Source organism: Cherax quadricarinatus, chromosome 78 (genome assembly GCF_038502225.1).
Source record: "Cherax quadricarinatus isolate ZL_2023a chromosome 78, ASM3850222v1, whole genome shotgun sequence".
Lineage (NCBI taxonomy): Eukaryota > Metazoa > Arthropoda > Malacostraca > Decapoda > Parastacidae > Cherax > Cherax quadricarinatus.
In genome coordinates this window covers 10,316,605-10,322,277 of record NC_091369.1, presented here as the reverse complement: position 1 = coordinate 10,322,277, position 5,673 = coordinate 10,316,605, and positions in this window count along the sequence as shown.

Genomic DNA, 5,673 nt, shown 5'->3' with positions numbered 1-5,673 from the left:
CCTTTTCATTTCCTTCATATACTGAAAATTATTTTGATCGGGAAATATATATGTTGGAAAGAAGAGAAGATTTTCCAGTAATCACTGAAGTAATTACAAAAGTTATAATACTAACGATGTTGAAGTATTTATAAAGCCAGAGTTGCTACTCAGTGCTAGGGATGGAAATAAGTTCGTCTTAGGAGACAACGTATTTATAGGCTCTGGATTCATTATCATGTATCCTGTCAGAAAGGAAGATATTTGCGTCAAGTGAGAGTTTTTAATATGCTGAAGAAGGTCGCTGTTCAAGGTATTGACAGAATGGGTATTAGGAAGTGGTGTGGATCATAAAAATGTGCTCAATCTGCAGGTTCCAGTGCCATTGAGAGCAGTGAGGAGGGCAGGTATAGGAGTTGATCCTGACAATGGGATAGTAATCATTGTCGTTTTCATCATTTGGGGTGGAGCCCGGAGTTTAAGCCATATTTTAAGATTTTTTTTTTTTAAACCAACCACAGAGAAATTATGACAGTTGAAATTGCTCATCAGTAGTAGATAAAATATACCAAATAATTACACTTTCAATGTATAAGGTATCAGAAGAAATAGTTCGTAAAAGAACAGATTGATCTTTAAGTTGCCAACTATTATGCACTTTGGTTTCTTGTGGACAAATATACAGCGGGAAAACTTTAGTTTTGACCTATGAAGTTCTGAACGATTTTCCCTTGTATTGCTTAATATTCCATTCAAACAGTGACACTAGAGATTTACAAGACGTTGTATACTTGGCATCATTGTTTTAATCGGAGAAGGTTTACTAGAATTAGTAAGAAAGTTTATTTAGGCACAGGTACACATAAGTACAATTATCATACATCGTGTGAATTACCTAGGATAACCCATAAAGTCAGAATGACTCATTTCCGAGAGGTGTGTGTATCTGTGTACATATACTGGGTTTACCTCAGTCCCTAATGTAAAGTATTCTTGACTGGTTTTGTACAGGTGACAGGCAACCTTAATGACCCTTGTGTAGTCATAAGGCTTTAAATGTAATAAACTAACCAAGCGTGGAATTGTCCATGCCTAAAGCAGGGTTTAAGGTCCACGTTCATTATTATTATTATTATTATTATTATTATTATTATTATTATTATTATTATTATTACTACTACTACTACTACAATTATGAAGGAGCGCTAAACCCGTAGGGGACAAGCGCATGAGGGAATGGAAGGCATTCAGGCTTGATTCAAGGAACTGAAATACAGGTTCAGTTACTTAGATCAAGAGCCCCTCACCAGCATCAAGGAACCTCCCCTTGAGGGGAAAGTACATGTGCAGAATTGTCTCCAGGAGCAGTTCTTGTTATGATGGTCTTTAAGGATAAGCAGTTGGAGTGACGTAAGTGGCGTCTGGAGAACAATAACAGAATAGAACAGAAGTGTGGCTCTCGAGAAGAGAGGCTAAAGAAAAGCACAAAACCCATGTAGGCCATTCAGCACCAGGGAAATTGGAGGCTTGAGTCTCTCTCTCTCTCTCTCTCTCTCTCTCTCTCTCTCTCTCTCTCTCTCTCTCTCTCTCTCTCTCTCTCTCTCTCTCTCTCTCTCTCTCTCTGCTTCTCCTCCAGGGAGGTTCCTTGACGCTGATGAAGGGCTCTTTATCCAGGGAATTGGTCCTGTGCTCCAATTCCTTAAAAAGTCCAAATGCCTTCCATTTCCCCAGGCGCTGTAATAACCCCTACGGGTTTAGCACTCCACCTGTAAGTGTAATAATAAATTCTCCACTCACTGAGAAAGTTCAGATTATTAACCCTCCGGGTTAATCGAATATATTTTTTATTAATCCACAGTTTACGTTGGTTTCCGTCTGAAATATTAGTCTCCCATAAAAGCGTTTTCTCTGATAAGAATTTATTTCCCACTAAAGCATTAACTTAAGCTTATCAGTTGAAGCTGACGCACAAAACCAGCTTAGCCGCTATAGGAAGCTCCCTAGATGCTTGTGAGGGATTCTTTGATCCAATAAATTGATCTGGTCCTTCCTTCCTTCCTTCCTTTCCTTGGATTAAACCTGACGGCCTCCCATTCCCAAGGGTCGCTGTGTGACCCATGCAGGCTTACCGCTCCTATAATAATAATGAAGACCTGGGACAAAACTATTCGGCTTAGTAAGCCCAGTGTGGTAATACTCAGGATAAGCCAAACAGTGTGGCTTATTTCCCATTGCGTTCTTCAGGTCCTTTTCCCCAGGATGCAACCAACAACTATCTACTTAACACTCAGGTATGTATTTACTGCTAGGTGAACAGAGGCAGTAGATGTTAAGAGACTTGCTTAGTCGTCTCGCCCTGCCCAGAGTTGAACATGGGTCCTTTTGGTTGTGAGCAGGGTACTGCAAACTGCCCCTCCCCCCCAAAAAAAAAAAAACTAGGGTAGAAACATTGGGCGTATTGACTCACGAAATCGTAATGACACGATTGCAAACAAACCATACCCCGGCCGGGATTGAACCCGCGGTCAGAGAGTCTCAAAACTAACGCGACGGTCTGGAGTTTTGAGACTCTCTGACCGCGGGTTCAATCCCGGCCGGGGTATGGTTTGCATTGGGCGTGTTTCTTTACACCGGTTGTCTATGTTCACCCATCAGTAAAATGGGTACCTGGGTGTTAGTCGACTGGTGTGGGTCACATCCTGGGAGAAAAATGACCTAATTTGCTCGAAATGGTCTACATAACAAGCGGCTTTCTGTATAGTAGTATGTCATTGATGTCAGCTAGGACTGTATACCTTGTATATGTACTTGTGGAAATAAAGATATTATTATTATTATTATTATTATTATTATTATTATTATTATTATTATTGAAAAAATGCAAATTATTCGAAGGCACCAACACAATTGCTCTTTGTGAATTCTGATCATCAGTGCTTCAGATTTTGAAAGTTCAAAATTATAACCAACATTATATGTAAATTTTACAGTTTTTTATAAGTTCTGGGTGCATAAAATTGATTTTTTACTATGGTCTTGACGGTAGCACGACAGAACAAAAACATAACATAAAGAATGGACACTGCAGCAGGTCTACTGGCCCATGCTAGGCAGGTCCAAATCATCCAATGGCCTAAACTTAGTCAGGTTCACTGAAGAATGAAGGAGCACTGTATCAGGCCTATTGGATCAAGCCAGTCAGGCCAGCGGACATAGTTTTGCAGTTTTCTTTCGTACCTCGTGTTTTCAAAAAAAATCTATAGTAATGTACAGAGAACCTTCAGGGCACACATAACTGCGATAAAACACCTCAGTTACTGGGAATGCTTGAAGTTCCTCAAACTGTACACCCTAGAACGCAGGCGGGAGAGATACATGATTATGTACACTTGGAAAATCCTAGAGTGATTAGTAAGATAAGATAAGATTTCGTTCGGATTTTTAACCCCGGAGGGTTAGCCACCCAGGATAACCCAAGAAAGTCAGTGCGTCATCGAGGACTGCCTAGCCATGCTAGATGTTCTAGTGGTACACTCTGTAATTATTATTTTACTACATGTAAACCACACAGTAACCAAATTCTGTAAACTCAGCATTGTAATCCTTATAGAGAATAAACTTTGAATTGGGGTCCTCAATCTTGTCCCCCAGGATGCGACCCACACCAGTCGACTAACACCCAGGTACCTATTTGCTGCTAGGTGAATAGGACAATAGTGTAAGGAAACGTGTCGAAATGTTTCCACCCGCCGGGAATCGAACCCGGGCCCTCCGTGTGTGAAGCTGGAACTTTAGCCACCAGGCCACAAACTTGCACACGAAAACCACTCCCTGTGAAAGCAAAAGACTCGGCAGACGATGCAACATCCCCCCAATGTAAAGCAGTGGTGCTACTAGTACGATAAGAGACAACACAATAAGTGTCAGGGGGCCAAGACTGTTCAATTGCCTTCTGGCATACATCAGGGGGATTACCAATAGACCCCTGGCTGACTTCAAGAAGGCGCTGGACAGGCACCTAAAGTCAGTACCTGACCAGCCGGGCTGTGGTTCCTACGTCGGGTTGCGTGCGGCCAACAGGAACAGCTTGGTTGATCAGACCCTGATCCATGCGGGGGCGTTGACCTCCGAAACCCTCTCCAGGTATACTAATATGAAAGACTAATACATTAAGTATTTGTGTTATGACCAGTAATAACATAGGTTTAATTTAATGTTGAGGAATTTTCTGCCTAATTAGTGAAGCTGTGAAAAGGGGAATATTCTAATATGTTGAGCTATGAATGGTCAACATGTATTGGCCAGTAGGCCTGCAGCAGTGCTCTTTCATTCTTAAGTGGGTGGGATTTGAATGTGCCTAGTGTGGGTCAGTAGGCTTGCAGAAGTGCTCTTTCCCTCCTATGTTTTTATCACTTACTGGTCACATGGCGAAATTAAATAAGAGTAGTTGGAGGTTATTCCTATCTCAGCTTTTGAACAAAAAATAAATATAATGTAACAAAACCATTAGAAGCACAAGAACAGACGGCCAGGAGCTGAGATTCGACACCGGAAGCCACATATAGATGAATAGTGAGGAACACTGCAGCAGGCCTACTGGGCGATACTGGTTTAGTTTAATATGGTTATTATGCACCCCATATTCATCACTCCTTCCTCAAGCACCCTCCTTCCCTCCAGCATCTTTCATCCCTTCCTTCAGTACCCCTTCTTCCCTTCCTCCAGTACCCTCCTTCCCTTCAGCACCTTTCAACGAGCATCCTCCCTGTCTCCTTCTCCCAAAGACCCCTCCATCGGTCCCTCCTTCCAGCACCCTCCCAGTTTCTATAGCAGAGCAAGTTACGAAGGTAATGAACTCCATGTAGATCTGGTCATAATCATGACAAGTTACAAAGGTATTTACAGATACTGGGCAGATCTAATTTACACCCACCCTCACCACACTGTACTCGTCTAAGTTAGTTTTAAAGTTACCTAAAACTCTCGCTAAACTCGTAGGAGTTATATTATGCCTAGAAAATGGGGTACTGGAGGAAGAGATGAAGGATGCTGGAGGAAAGAAACTGGGAGGGTGCTGGAAGGAGAGACTGATGGAGGGGTCTCTGGGAGAGGGAGACAGAGGATGCTCGCTGAAAGGTGCTGGAGGGAAGGAGGGTGCTGGAGGAAGGAGTGAAGGATGCTGGAGGAAGGGATGAAGGGTGCTTGAAGGAGGGAGGGTGCTGGAGGAAGGAGTGAAGGGTGCTGGAGGAAGGGTGCTTGAAGGAGGGAGGGTGCTGGAGGAAGGGTGCTTGAAGGAGGGAGGGTGCTGGAGGAAGGAGTGAAGTGTGCTGGAGGAAGGGATGAAGGGTGCTTGAAGGAGGGAGGGTGCTGGAGGAAGGGATGAAGGGTGTTTGAAGGAGGGAGGGTGCTGGAGGAAGGGATGAAGGGCGTTTGAAGGAGGGAGGGTGCTGGAGGAAGGGATGAAGGGTGCTTGAAGGAGGGAGGGTGCTGGAGGAAGAGAGGGTAGTGGATGGAAGGAGAGAGGGTAGTGGAGGAAAGGAGAGAGAGTAGTGGAGGGAAGGAGAGAGGGTAGTGGAGGGAAGGAGAGAGGGTAGTGGAGGGAAGGAGAGGGAGGGAAGTGGAGGAAAGGAGAGAGGGTAGTGGAGGGAAGGAGAGGGAGGGTAGTAGAGGGAAGGAGAGAGGGTAGTGGAGGGA